Source organism: Malus domestica, chromosome 05 (genome assembly GCF_042453785.1).
Source record: "Malus domestica chromosome 05, GDT2T_hap1".
Classification (NCBI taxonomy): Eukaryota; Viridiplantae; Streptophyta; class Magnoliopsida; order Rosales; family Rosaceae; genus Malus; species Malus domestica.
This window is the reverse complement of record NC_091665.1, coordinates 10,800,733-10,817,173: the sequence shown is the minus strand read 5'-3', so window position 1 is coordinate 10,817,173 and position 16,441 is coordinate 10,800,733. Positions and strand designations below refer to the sequence as shown.

General features: G+C 37.1%; 1 long non-coding RNA gene across 1 annotated transcript; it reads right to left on the bottom strand.

Moving 5' to 3' along the window:
- Positions 1 to 14,315: 14,315 nt before the first annotated feature.
- Positions 14,316 to 16,075, bottom strand: LOC139195891 (uncharacterized). The gene is made up of 3 exons (XR_011580962.1): positions 15,826 to 16,075; positions 15,565 to 15,613; positions 14,316 to 15,054 (listed from the first exon to the last, which is right to left on the bottom strand). It is a non-coding gene; the product is annotated as an uncharacterized lncRNA (long non-coding RNA).
- Positions 16,076 to 16,441: the final 366 nt, after the last annotated feature.

The window sequence follows — 16,441 nt, the reverse complement described above, 5'->3', positions numbered from 1 at the left end:
GATTAGAAACTCAGCAGAGGTACTTGGAAGATACTGTAGCAAATTCTTCATACTTGAGAATGTGGCTCCTCAAAAAGCAAGTGTTCCTCATTTCAAGAACATGATTGCTACAGCCCAACAAGCAGGGTTTGCTTTATTCCTTATGACTCTCCTTTCTTGAACTTAAATATTCTAAACACACCAATTGCTAATACGAGTTCGATTATATTAGGTCAAGGCGTAGCCACACCATCGCCGTATGAAATAAAGCATAAGTACTTAGATATGGAACACACAGACATGCAAGCCTATGTGGAAAAGGTAAAGGAAGATTGGGGCGTGTATGGATACACCATCATGAGTGATGGATGGACTGGCCTGACGAGGTTGTCCATAATAAATTTCATGGTCTACTCAAACGGGAAAACAATTTTTTTGAAATCAGTGGATGCTTCAAATAAAACCAAGGATGCAAAGTACATCGCCAAATTGTTGAAGGTTGTCATAAAAGAGGTTGGGTCATCGAATGTTGTTCATATCGTCACCGACAATGGTTCAGCCTTTGTTAGTATCCTATTTATTGGATTCCTTGTGCTGCACATTGCATTGATCTAATATTTGAAGATATTGGGAAACAAGAGTCCGTGGCTAATGTCATAAATAAAGCTAGGAAATTAACCAACTACATTTACAACCATTGTTGGCTATTGGCTCAGATGAGCATCTTCTGTCAAGGAGATTTGGTCAGACCCGGTGCAACTCAGTTTGCAACAAACTTCATCACCATCAATAACATCTTAAATAAGAAAGCTAGGCTGAGGCAACTTTTTACAAGTGAGGAATGGTATAATAGTCGATTCAGTGAATCAGAAGAAGGGAAGAGAATTGAAAGTCGAGTCCTTGATCATAGATTTTGGGATGCCATGGAAGGAGTGCAATCCATCTATGAGCCTTTATATAGCATCCTGCAAATTGTTGACATAGAGGTAGTTCCTACAATGCCTATCTTATATGATATGTTTCACATAATGAAAGAGAAGATTTCTAAGTTGAAGGGAAAAAAATGGATTCTCAAAATCATCAATCATAGATGGGATGTCACCTTATCTCGTCCATTACATCAAGCTGGTATGTTTTAATCTCTTAGTAAAAATGTGCATCAATTTTTAAATTTATACAACGGGCATTAACTAATCTTCATATTTGTAGAACCCTAGATATCAATATGAAACAGGGGTTGGCCACAATAAAGAGTTACTTTCAAGACTCCAACGCGTATTTGAAAGGTTGAATCCAACTGGGGATAGAGGTTTGCACGCATTTGGGGTCGAGGTAAGTGAACACAAAACAATGTCTTCCTCATTAAGTTTAGTTTTATGCATACTGAACACAAAACATTGTGAATCCAGGTGATAAATTTTATAGATTGTAGAAAGACATTTCGCATTGAGATGGCCGTCAAATCAAGAAAATCGATCCCCCCAGTAGAATGGTGGAATCTTCATGGTGATTCTACCCCGAACTTGCAAAAAATTGCTATGCATATATTGTCACAGACAGCATCATTATCAGCAAGTGAGCGAAATTGGAGTACATTTGCTCTTATTCACACGAAACAAAGGAACCGTCTCGCATATACTAGGCTAAAAAAGATTGTCTTTTGCTATTATAATATGAAACTTAAGCTACGTGATGAAGAGGCCAAAATGAACAAGGTTGCAGAAAATGACTACATAGACCTTCTTGACATTGCAGGGCAACCATCTGATGATGATAATAATCCAATTCAACAATGGATTATGACAGTTCACTTGGATGATGAACAAGGCAACCCTGATACCGTTATAGCACAACATGCTGCCCAAGAAGGAGTTGATGTTGATAGAGTCATATCTGAAGATGTTAGGTGTGGAGATACTTCATCATTTGAAAGGGATATGCTTGGCACTCTGCAAGGTCAAAGACGTCCCTTGAGAGACGATGTCAGTACTAGTAGAAAGGAAAGTTCATCCAATTCGTTAGATAATGATGGAGGAAGTAATGCTAGATCAGGAGGTAATGAAGAAGGAAGACAATATAGCCCATTTACTATCGAGGCTGATTTTACTCATGCCACCCAAGATGAGGATCATGGATGCAGAGAAGCTAGACCAGGCATTGGCGCAATTAGGAAGCAATACTCAGGGAAAAGAAGCCAACCAATCAATCCATCTGAAGATGACATGGCGATCAGTTTTAGATCTATGAGCATAGGAACTAGAACTAGTACTAACTCAAATGAATCTTATGATGGCTATGGGTATGTCATGTCTGATTATAGTGGAACTAGTTATGGAGCTCAAGATGATGAAACAGACTATGGACCTACTAGTTGGTTTAATCCTAACTATCCCATGTAGGACAATAGGGAGCTCAAGAGAGACATATGTGCACCATGTTCAAACATGGCTTACAAACTGCTCGGGTTACATGACTTGGTATGACTATTGTATGAATCTAGATGGTTGTTCCTCATTGTTTGAACCTCATAGGAGCTCTTCATTTATGTAGTTGGACACTTATCTAAATTGTAATCTGATGTTTAAACAAACTATGGATTTATGCATGGTTTATTCATTCTAATAAACATTTTATTAGAAAACTTTTCGTTAATGCGCATTACATACCACTTATATTTCATCATATGTATATCTTATTATTAGTAAATTTTGAGTTTTATTTGTTCAATACATTCATTGATAATGTACATAACATATATGAAAGTTTTAGACCAAAATTATGTGTTTCAATGCCTATATCTGTCATTTTTGTTGATTTTTTCCTGATACCTAAAACGATAACGATATATCCCCTGAAATATCAGTAAATTGGAGGCCCAATATTATCTGCACAGCTGATATTTTAATCCTTGATCTAGAGATATCTTGGAATATTCCCTAGGGTTGGATATTATAGTATTAGAGTTGTAATCCTATTAGGGTAAGAATTTAACCTTCCCTACAACGATAAATAAGTGCACAATAGGGCGATATAACACACACCTCACAAACACATATCTCTCTCTTCTCTTTGTGGCGCCAGCCCCCTCTCTTCCTAGTCCTAAATACAGTTCAGTAAATTAGACCTACAATCCATATTAAATTTTAGACATACATGTTTTTTAAGGGAATTTTCATGAAAAGGGCTTGGATTAAGTTAGTTTAATGAAAAACCATACTATAACTTTATTTAATTAAAAAGACTTAAATTTTAATGAAAACCCCTTAAATTTTAATAAAAAGGACAAAAGAACTTAAATTTTAATGAACAAGACATCATTTTAATATTTTTTTTAAAAAATCTGACGCGCAGACCAACACGTCCTCACCCTGTTTATGAAAACTTACGATACTGTTTATGAAACTGACTACACTGTTTATGAAACTTACTAGGTACTACACTGTTTATAAAAGTACTACATTCTTCTCTTCCATCTTCTTGAATATTCTTCACTGAAACGCATGAGACTGATGAAGATTACAGATAGCTAATTGCTTACTAAAATTAGATTAACAGTTAAAAATACACCAATTACCAAGTATTGATTACAAAAGGGGAGAAATAATTTGCAAAATTTTTCAGGGTATTTTAAAGCAATTAAAAATTGAGATTATAAGGAATTATGATTGAAAGCTTTTGAATTTGCAAATTGAGAATATAAGGAAAAGAAGGGACACACCATGACACACCCCGTCCCGAAAGAGGGCATGCTCGCCGTCACGTGAGAGTGACGTAACCATTTACATAGTTCGGAAGCTTTAAAGATACAATTACTGAGATATAACACCCGAGGGTGAATCCTAGTTTTGTGAATTCTGTTAGAACACCGTTGGATTCCTCGTGGCCACCAAAGCTCTGCTATCTTGAACCTGGAGGGGCGCAAAACAAAGTTGAGTGGGTCAGTAAAACAAAGTTTTTTGAAAACATTTCATTGAACAACATTTCTAACCCCTCGCTGTAAAATCTGTATACTTTCTCAGAAAAATAGTATATATATAACCATATATAATCTCAAAACTCAAATCACAAGTCTTTAACACTTTTCAAGAAAATATGCCATGTTATGCATCAAAACATAATAAAGATGCATCAATATAACAGGTGAAACAAGGAATCAACCGAAGACCCTACAGTTGGTCCTGTACGGTTAATTTTATAGCTCAATATCCAATCCAACCGGAGTCACCACTGTGACCTGTACGGCACTACTCTGCACATAAATCGGAACTACCTAAAGTAGTCTGTACGACAAGAATGGTGTAAGAAAACGCTCTAGTGCTTCTCTCATCAATAGCTGTATAATAATCTAAAGTCACCTACAGGTCGGAACCACCTCTAGTGGTCTGTACGACATGTCGGAATCACCATTGTGATCTGTATGACATGCACCTACTTGGATCCAAGGTGAGCGTGTGGTGCAGGGTGAATAATATAAGCACTAACACCATGGGTGCAGGTTATGAGCTTTCAACATAATTCACATCATCATTAAATCACATGAACAACATAAAACTCACCTGATACTCACCTGTGCGTCCACAGCACCATTTAACACATATGCATCAATTACTAATTCACATATTTCATATATATGTATGCATGGCATTTTAAAACATACTTTCCTTTAATTTCAATTTCTGGGAAAATCAGTGGTATATAAGTAAATGCAGAAAAATACTGCCCACTCACCTGGAGTTCGCCCTACAACTCCCTAGCACAACACATCAAGGCGTCATGACGATCGGCGCCTAGAACAATCATCAAATCAAACCTCAGAAATCATATCGATTAAATATATAACTTATATAAAACACGTCACTACGTAGTTCGATCCGAAAGATCTGCAACTCAGATTTCCAATCCATAACTTCCAGAGGTCCACAATATATCTCAAGAACAACATCCTAAAATTTCCTTACCATCCAACGGTCGGATCTCCGTCAATTGTCAAAACCAAGTGACGGTTAACATTCTATTTTATGAACTTACAACTCCAATTCCGGAAGATCCGTAAATAGGATTCCCAATCCGTAAGCTCCTATAATCCTAAAATATTACGTATTACAACGTATCAAAGTTTGGTGACGATCCAACGGTCGGATAGTCAATTCACATTTTCACCTAACCACGAATCGTAACGAACTTAAGTTCAATTACTCAATTTACGTCAATCAATTATCAAAACTGAACCTAGAACATTAAACACATGCTAAGAATCACATTGGCGGGCCACTGGCCATGCGCCGCCGCACGGGCCACCGCGGGTGGCGGTTGGCCACCCCGGCTCGCTGGAAAATCCAACTATCTCCAAAAATTACCAAAATTTACAGAAATGAAGATCTCAATTAGTAGAGTAAACTTTATACCTGAGGCCAAGGCCAATTTGGCTTGGAAACACTTCAATGTTTCCAAAACCGTGAAGAACCCTAGAAATGGGTGTGTTTCAATTCGACCTCCAAACATGTTCCAACGCCTCCACCACTGATTGGGCTTTGTTCTTGGGTTCTAGGGGAGTCAAGTGGTGGTAGAAATTTGCTGGATTACCTTCACGATCGTCGGATTTTGCCATAGCACCCTCGGAACCCATATTTTCGTTCTACTCGAATTCAAGCTCAAATCCCATAAAATTAGGTTGGGAATGGAAGAGGAAAGGACTAGGGGATGATTGGGAATGGTTTCTTAGTCCAATTTCGAGAAAAATCTAGTGGAAAACCACCGGAAAATATGAAGGAATGGGAATGGGTGCACACGGGTCGCGGGTTGGGGGAACCCGTTTTCTTCCTTCTCTCCTCTGCTTCTCGCCCTCTCTCCTTTCCTCCTTTCTCTGTTCCGATTGGCCGGTCTCCTCTCTCTCTTCTCCCCATTCGCTGGACTCCCTCTCTGACCCTCATGTTCCCTTCCTCTCTCTTTTCCCGATTGGGCATTCCTGCCCAGTCTCTTTTCTCTACTTCTTCTTCCTCTCACGCACACACACACACAAAACCTTTTTTCTTCTCATCCTAGCCATCCATTTATTTCTTCATTCAATCTGAGCCGTCCACTTTCATAAAAGAAATTCCAGATTTTACTAAAATTATAATTCCTAAAATGCCCAAATTTCAAACGTTAAAATCTTTATCGTTATAACTTCAAATCACGAACCGTCTGCACCCACGCGTCCGTAGCGACGAGTACTACAAGGATATGTCAAGAAAACAAATCTTAGATGGCACGACACAATGATTAACCTCGAATAATGTGCATGCCTCAAAGGGCATTTTTGTAAAATCCTTTATTAAAACTTTAAAAACTCTTAAAATCAGGGAGGGGCTGTCACAATCTACCCACCTTAAAAAATTTCGTCCTCGAAATTTACACAATCTTTACAATCCATCAATATCCATAAAACAACCTGAAACACATCTCTCTCATTCGATCTTTTGTCTCCCAAGTAGTTTCTTCTGCTGAATGATTCCTCTATAAAACTTTCACTAGCTTCACTGTTTTATTCCTTCGAACCTTGTCCTTCCAATCCAAGATAGTCACTAGTTCCTCATCATAAATCAAATCCGGATTAACTTCCAAAGATTAAGGAGGAATCATACATGAAGGATCTGAAACATAATATCGAAGCATGGAAACATGGAACACATTATGCACTTTCGATAACTCTGGAGGCAACTCAAGCCTGTAAACAACTTCACCGACTCTCTCGGTGATCACATAAGGCCTGATGTACCTAGGACTTAACTTACCTTTCTTCTCGAACCTAACCCCACCTTTCCAAGGTTAAAGCTTCAAAAATACTCAATCACCTACATTATACACCTGGTCAGTGGCATGTATGTCTACTAAGCTCTTTTGTCGATCCTGGGCCACTTTCAAGTCAGACTTAATCATTTGAACATTCTGAGTAGTTTCATCCACAATCTTAAGACCCACCAAAACTCTTTCGTCAACTTTTGACCAACACAAAGGTGTACTACAAGTTTTCCCATATAATGCCTCAAATGGTATCATACCCATACTTCAGTGAAAGCTGCTGTTGTAGGCACATTCCATCAAATCCAACCGCTTATGCCAAGTGTCACCAAACTGTAATATTGAAGATCTTAGCATATCCTCCAACATCCGAATCGTCCTCTCAGATTGCCTATCTGTTTAAGGATGATAAACCGTACTATAAAGTAGCCTTGTATCCAAAGCCTCCTGAAATGCCAACCAAAACTTAAAAGTAACCTTGGGTCACGATCCGAAATAATACTCATTGGCACTCTATAGTACTTTACAACCTTTGATATAAATAATTACAGTTAATCAGTTTAAAGAATACTTTTCCCCCACTGGAATAAAGTGAGCTGACTTAGTAAGCCGATCAACTAACACCCAAATGCCATCATAACTATTTCCTGTATGAGGAAACTTGTACACAAAATCCATAGTGATATTTTCCCATTTCCACTGTGGAACGGAAAGTGGCTGCATCAATCCAAAAAGACTTCTTTCTTTCTGCTTTGACTTACTGACGACTGATACACCTTCTAGTACCTCCAGGATGCATTGTATAAGCTGAACAATATGCTTCGTCCAAAATTACTTTCTTTAATTCCATATCAATAAGTACTTACATCAAGTTCTCTTTCATAAGCATGCCATTTGATTCTCTAACCCTGAGGTCTTTCTTTTTCTCGTCATTCCTTGCCTCACTTATTAATTTTCAAGTTAAGCCAAATTTTAGCGGGTTGTGTGCTTGAAACTCAGATGGAAGATGAAGAGACCCAGGAATTAATTGAGGCACACCCCGTCCCGAAAGAGGGCATGCTAGCCGTCATGTGAGAGTGACGTAACCATTTACACAATTCGGAAGCTTTAAAGATACAATTACTAAGATATAACACCCGAGGGTGAATCCTACTTTTGTGAATTCTGTCAGAACACCGTTGGATTCCTCGTGGCCACCAAAGCTTTGCTATCTTGAACCTGGAGGGGCGCAAAACAAAGTTGAGTGGGTCAGTAAAACAAAGTTTTTCGAAAACATTTCATTGAACAACATTTCTAACCCCTCGCTATAAAACCTGTATACTTTCCCAAAAAAATAGTATATATATAACCATATATAATCTCAAAACTCAAATCATAAGTCTTTAACACTTTTCAAGAAAATATGCCATGTTATGCATCAAAATATAATAAAGATGCATCAATATAACAGGTGAAACAAGGAATCAGTCATGTACGGTTAATTCTATAGCTTAATATCCAATCCAACCAGAGTCACCACTGTGACCTGTACGGCACTACTCTGCACATAAATCGAAACTACCTAAAGTAGTCTGTACGACAAGAATGATGTAAGAATACACTATAGTGCTTCTTTCATCAACAGCTGTATAACAATCTAAAGTCACCTACAGGTCAGAACCACCTCTAGTGGTCTGTACAACATGCACCTACTTGGATCCAAGATGAGCGTGTGGTGCAGGGTAAATAATATAAGCACTAACAACATGGGTGCAGGTTATGAGCTCTCAACATAATTCACATCATCATTAAATCACATGAACAACATAAAACTCACCTGATACTCACCTGTGCATCCACAACACCATTTAACATATATGCATCAATTACTAAATCACATATTATGCCTCAAATTGTATCATACTCATACTCGAGTGAAAGTTGCTGTTGTAGGCACATTCCATCAAATCCAACCGCTTATGTCAAGCGTCACCAAACTGTAATATTGAAGATGTCAATGAGTAGAGTAAACTTTATACCTGAGGCCAAGGCCAATTTGGCTTAGAAACAATTCAATTTTGCCAAAACCATGATGAACCCTAGAAATGGGTGTGTTTCAATTCGACCTCCAAATGTGTTCCGACGCCTCCACCACTGATTGGGCTTTGGTCCTGGGTTCTAGTGGTGGTAGCAATTTGCTGGATTACCTTCACGATCGTCGGATTTTGCCATAGCACCTTCGGAACCCATATTTTCGTTCTACTCGAATTCAAGCTCAAATCCCATAAAATTAGGTTGGGAATGGAAGAGGAAAGGACTAGGGAATGATTGGGAATGGTTTCTTAGTCCAATTTCGAGAGAAATCCGGTGGAAAACCACCGGAAAATATGAAGGAATGGGAATGGGTGCACACGGGTCGTGGGTTGGGGGAACCCGTTTTCTTCCTTCTCTCCTCCGCTTCTCGCCCTCTCTCCTTTCCTCCTTTCTCTATTCCGATTAGCCCGTCTCCTCTCTCTCTTCTCCCCATTCGCTGGACTCCCTCTCTGACCCTCATGTTCCCTTCCTCTCTCTTTTCCCGATCGGGCATTCCTGCCCAGTCTCTTTTCTCTGCTTCTTCTTCCTCTCACGCGCACACACACACACACACACACACACACACAAAACCTTTTTTCTTCTCATCCCAACCATCCATTTATTTCTTCATTAAATCTAGGCCGTCCACTTTCATAAAAGAAATTCCAGATTTTACTAAAATTATAATGCCTAAAATGCCCAAATTTCAAACGTTAAAATCTTTATCGTTATAACTCTAAATCACGAACCGTCTGCGCCCACGTGTTCGTAGTGACGAGTACTACGAGGATATGTCAAGAAAACAAATCTTAGATGGCACGACACAACGATTAACCTCGAATAATGCGCGTGCCTCAAAGGGCATTTTTGTAAAATCCTTTATTAAAACTTTAAAAACTCTTAAAATTAGGGACGGGCTGTCACACACCAGCAGCGTAGAAGCTCAACATCCGGTTCGCATGGTACCTAACCAACACATGAAATTTCCATGAGATTTGTTTGGTCAACAAAAAAATCAAATGAGTGAGAAAAGAAAATTACCAGGGGATGGAGGTGGAGGAGGGACTTTCAACTGCCGTCTGGATGATGTTATCAGGGATTCGCTTGTTGAGGTCTCTGAGGATTTCAGTGAGAGGGCGAGTGATGAGGGACGAGTTAGAAGGGAAGGTGGGGGTACGAGCCCCAGCGCAAGTTGAGATTTTTTATTTTTATTTTTAATTATTTTTGTCCTTATCATTAAATAAAGTTAGTAGATGGTTTTTGATTAAAATGTAAAGATATGAAGCCCTTTTCATTAGTTTTTCTATTTTTTAAAATATAATTGTGTTTTGTACACCTCTGAGTAATTTGCATATACATTTCTTTTACATTAAATTATACATTTTATACACACCCAAATATTTTTCATAGTTCTTTTTAATAATACATGTGAAAGTATACGTATGTTAACACATTTTTGAACAAATAAACATAAAAGTTTTGAAACAAACAATGCAAGTGTTTTCTCTCAGGGTTTGGAGGCTTTTCTCCTTGATGTTACTAGCAGGAGAGTGAATGCTAATGTTCAGAAGAAAACTTTGTGGAGTCATAGTAAGACCTGGTTAGTTAATAGACTAAATCAGAATTAATGATCCCCATGGTGATGGTGTATTAAGAAGATAGCTCTCGTGGTAAAGAACTTAGGATTTAGACCATCATGGTAAAGACCGTTAACAAATTTAATCCAAATGTAAGATTTCTGTCAAATGTCCATTAGATGCAAGGACAAAAATGTATAGCCCTCCTCTTTCTCGTGATGAGTGGGAGGGCCTTAAGGTTTCCCTTCTTGTAGGCTTTGAGAGAATTCTTGGGCTATGCATGCTTTTTGGGGAAGCAGATTCTCTCCTGAGCTCTTACCAACAGAGCACAGGGATCAATTAATCATAGCATTTCATATTGATCCTATGGTCAGGAAGTTGTTTTATCTTACAAATTATTTCACGCAAAACAAGGTGATTTTGTTTGCCTTTTGCAATTCCCGCGCTCCCCTATTCCCGGCTTTATCATTTATTCTCCTCTAGAACTAATCTCTAGCATCCCCTTCCTCCAAAAATTTTGAAGCAAAAAAATCCAAATCCCGCATCTCTTTCCTCCGAAATTCAAAATCTCCTTCCTCCAAAAATTTTGAAGGAAAAAAAAATCAAATTCCTACATCTCCTTCCTCCAAAAATTTCGAAGGAAAAGAAATCATCGTCTCGCCTTGGTCGACCAACGGGTTGCCACTGGTCTTCAATAATAAAGGTTAGGCTTCCATTATTGAATTTCCTTTTCATGATATTTCTGCAATTATATTGGATTTGTTGCATGTTTATGTCTGAAAAAGAGGAGATGTTGTGTTGCTTCTGTAGAAAAGTAGTATTAACTTATGTACAATTTCCCACTATGCCAATTTGGAATAAAAATTGTTTTAACTAAAAGCACTTGGTAACTAAAATTTGGTTTGCTTCTGTAGAAAATTTGATTTTTTTCTTTGAAAATTTATTCTTTTTTGCTCAAGTTGTTTGAATCTTGGTATATTATTGTGGTAGAATTGGATAGTGAATGATATAATGGATAAACCAAATGATGGCGTAGAAGGTACTTCGAAATTGAAACCTACAGAAAATATGGAGTTAGATACTAAACATGCAGCATATGATTTCTACAACAAGTATGGTGGAATTATGGGGTTTAGTATTCGAAGACAAAGTAGTGGCAAGAATAAAAAGACTCATGAACTCACTTCAAGAATCTTTTCTTATGCTAAAGAAGGGTTTCGAGCTATAGATAAGCAAAATGATGTGATTAAAAGACCAAGAGCAGAGACGAGAATTGGATGTGGTGCTCATATGGGTGTTAGGTTGGCTAGGCATAGGGCAAACGATAGCCTCACAAGCCACTGAAGTGGGCTTGGCTGAGGAATCAAGGATTCCACTTAGGTTGGCTTATGTGTTAATAAGTAAACAAGCAGGTGGAAGACAGTCTTTGGGATATATTAAGTAGGATCAAAAAATTGTCTTCGAACTGTGAGGCAAAAGAAAATGGCATATGGAGAAGTTGGAGTCGCGCTACACTACTTTTCCAAACAAATATTGGAAAACCCATCCATTCTTTTATGAACTACACTTGGACAAAGAGGAGTATATAACAAACATGTTTTGGGCAAATGCTAAAAAGATAATTGATTATAGCCATTTTGGAGATGTAGTAAGTTTTGATACAGCTTATAAAGTCAATGAATTGGATCGACCATTTGCAGTGTTTGTTAGCTTTAATCATCACAAGGAGATCATTGTATTTAGAGCAGCTTTAACGTATGATGAGACCGCTGCTTCATTTAGTTGGTTATTTAAGACACTTGTTAAGGCAATGTCTAGCAAGGCTCCAAGAACTATTTTTACCGATCAAGATCATGCGATGGCTAAGGCTATTTAAGAAGTGATGCCTCAAAATTACCATAGACTTTGTTTATGGCATCTAATGCAGAATGTTTGTAGAAATGTGAATACTCTGTTTAGAGGTGAGGAAGAAGTTCACAATCAATTTTGTTTTTTTAATCACATTGAGGAGGAAAGTGAGTTTGTAGCTGCTTGAAATTTTATGCTTTATGGGTACGATGCACATGAGAATGACTGGTTGGCCACCACATTTAAGATTAGAAAGAAATGGGCATATGCATATGTGAGATAGGCATGCTCTATAGGAATACGAAGCACACAAATTAGTGAAAGTTTTAATGCAAGACTGAAAAAATTATTTGAAGTCAGATCTCAATATTGTTCAATTTTTAACACACTTTGAGAGGGTTCTTACTAATACTAGGTACAAGGAGTGGGAAACGGAGTATGACCTACAATGCAAAATTGCACATGTCAAATTTGACATCAAAATGTTGAAACAAGCTAGAGAAGTTTACACGAAAGCTATATTCAAATTGTTTCAAGATTAATTAGAAGAATCTATTGAATTGTCAATAACAAATTGTGTTGCTAATGGGGATGACTTTATATACACAGTTAAACTAGACGATAAGTATAAGAAGCGTAAGGTGAAAAGGGAAGGTATATCTACTGTTTCTTGCTATTGTAGACTATTTGAGATGAAAGGTATATAGTGAACAATATATATAGTGAAGAGGTGGAGTAAAGAAGCAAAAGTTGAGAGTGTGGTAGACATGTATGGGCGTGAGATTCAAGTGCTGCCTAAATTGCAGCAAGATTTTAGATATAGGTCCTTGTGTTCTCTATTCACTAGATTATCAACAAGGGCATTTGAAAATGTAAAGGCATACCAACTGGTGGTTGAGCAAGCAAATAAATTGTCAAAAATGGTTGAAGACCTATCGCATCTAAAAGTGAATGATGATGTGCATGAGAAAAGGCATACCAATTGTAATAGCCGGATGGCCAGTTGCTTGGAGAATGTTGATGTTGTCATTCCAAAGAAGGCTTAAGAAGAAAGAAAAGTCTCATCGAGGAAAACAAAGAATTAAGAGTGCTTTGGAAAAAGCCTTACCAAGAAAAAAGAAGTCTGATCAGGTACTTAAACTCATTTAATTCTTTATCCTACCTCTGTGTGATGTAAAACTTACTTGACACACAAATTAAACCCTATTGTTGACAATTGTAGTAAAGATGTAAGTAGGGATCGTTCTAGACCGGGGATTAATTGGGGATGCTAATCAATACAAATAAGACTTAAAAACACTAAATTAGACTCTATAGACTCAAAACTGACTTAAAACACTCAAAACAGTAACAAACAATAAAAAAAGACTCAATTCTAGACCTAATAAGTGATTTTGACGAAAATAAAACTTAACTTGACTCAAAAGACTAAAAGAAAACAGATTATGACTCAACTAACAAGACTTAATGAAAAAGGGATTGTTTTTGACGAATTTAAAACTTAAAACAGAAACTTTGCATAAAACACTTTATGAAAATGAATTTGATGAATTGAAAATGGTGAAAGGCTAGTTAGAGGGTTCTTCTCCACACATGATATATGCATACAAACCAATTTCCAGTATTTTTTGTTTAACTATGAATGACAACACCCCAAGTTAATCGTGACAGCACAAATTAACCCTCAAATTTTCCTTATTTCATTGAATTGGATGGGATACGCATCACAACCAAATTATCCTTCTCAAGTCCCCTAACTATGAAAATCATGATAGAAAACATATCAAAGGTCATCAAGTTCTTTGAAAACCATAAGCATTGACGAGGCATTCATAACTATGAAAAGCATGATACTCCTGCCAAGGATTTACTTAACACAATCATGACTAGTGACTTTTACTATTTGTGAATATAAGTTCATAACGATTAGGTGAAACTCCCTTATACTCTAGCATCAAGTTTATGCAAGCAAATTAAGTATGCATCCTCAATCAACATACATAAACAAGTTTTAATAACTCAGATAAGCAAATCACATTCAAGACTCAAGAAACAATAAGTAGATGTAATCAGTTCATATAAAACATATAATCATGGCTTTGAATTCACCTCCAACTATAAAGAAATTAGTTCCTCATGTTCGCAATTAAACAAAGATAACTTAAATTAAACATTGAAAATAAAAGATAGAAAACACCTAAGAACACTCCAACAATCCAATGTCTTGAATGGCAAGCACGGCTCCAGGTGGCTCCTTCTTCTCCTTCCTTGCACAGCTGCAGCACAATGGGATGAATTTGTGGTGGATGGTGTGGTGATCTGATGGTAGAGGATGGTCCACGAAATTGTGGTGATAAATATGTATTTATAGGCCTAGGGTACAACACAAAGGTTGTAGAGGAGAAGGATTTACATAGCAGATTCCTAGGGGGAAAAGAATTAATGTGTTTAGATGGATTGGGACTCCTAAATTCAAATGGGAAGGATTTAGAATAGGATAAGGGCTCCTTTTACAGTTGGAGATAAGTTTAGATAATGTTGGATTAAATAGGATAATGTTTGGATAATATGGGATAAGATAAGATAAGACTAGATAAAATAAGGTTGGATAGGTTTTGGATAATGTTTCCTTCTTTTGAGTTGATTCCTTATCTTCTTTGTCTTGGATTTATTTTCTTCAACTCCTTAGCATATCCTAGCTTCTTGAACTTCAAATACGTCCATCCACCTTGCTCCATGCATGTGCTATCCATTCTTGGCCCAAAACTGCTCTAAAATGCTCCAAAATGTACTTTCTTGCCAACTTTGTCATTTGGACCTACAAATACACGAAAATAGCTTAAAACACTATAATAAGTAGAAACTAGCTATGAAAATGCCAGAAAACAAGCTAACTAAGTTGCATAAATATACTCCTATCACTGTGCTTAATATATATACTTACAGTTTAATCGTTGACATGTTTTAGGTTACAATTCCACAACATAATGGTGGTATCAATGTCTTTAGTTCTTATCCACTAACACCCTCTCATTAATCATAAGTGAAGTACTTTTGAATGTTTTTTAATCTTTATAGTAAGACTTAATTAGTTGACAAATATAAACATGAAATTGGTATGTGATATACAAGTTCCGGTTCACATGTTTGGCATTAATACCTATATGCCAATTCCATATCATCCTTTTCAGGTTTGTCATCTATTTGCATTCTCTGTTTGATATCTATCACACACACACACACACACACACACACACATATATATATATTCATTATGGTTGTTGAATGTAGTTGCAACCACATAATAAGCATATGCCGAACCCAATACCTTAGCTGCCTTGTGAAGAATCTCTGCCGTCAGAGGTTCCCAACCTTTTCTGCTTAAGCAAACCAAATTTTAGTTACCAAGTGCTTTTAGTTCAAACAATTTTTATTCCAAATTGGCATAGTGGGAAATTGTATAAAATTTGTTACTACTTTTTCTACATAAGCAACACAACATCTCCTCTTTTTCAGACATAAACATGCAGCAAATCCAATCTAATTGCAGAAATGTCATGAAAATGAAATTCAATAACAGAAGCCTAACCTTTATTATTGAAGACCAGTGGCAACCCGTTGATTGACCAAGGAGACAATGATTTCTTTTCCTTCGAAGTTTTTGGAGGAAGGAAATGCAAGAATTGGATATTTTTTCCTTCGAAATTTTCAGAGAATTTCGAAGGAAAGAGATGTGGGATTTTGATTTTTTTTTTCTTCGAAATTTTCGAAGAAAGGGGACGCGGGAGATTAGTTCCAAAGGAGATGTGATAAAGCAGGGAATAAGGGAGCGCGAGAATTGCAAAGGGCCAACAATCGCCATGTTTTGCCTGAAATAATTTGTAAGCTAAAACAGCTTTCTGGCCGTAGGATCAATTTGAAAGGCTATGATTAATTGATCCCTGGGCTTCGTTGATAAGAGTTGAGAAGAGGATTTGTTTCCCTTTTTGGGATCTAAAAGTTGTTCAGATAAAACTCTTATCTATTTTATTTTATTGTTGTCGTTAGCTATAAAGCAATACTCATAACCCAATTGTTGATAAAATCTCGTCTGGAAGAAATTGATTGATAGAGTGGATGTTGTGGAATTGCAAGGGCCTTGGAAGGCGAGATTTTGGGGCTCAATTTAAATCGTTGTGTAGCTTAAATAATTGAGACCTTTTTTG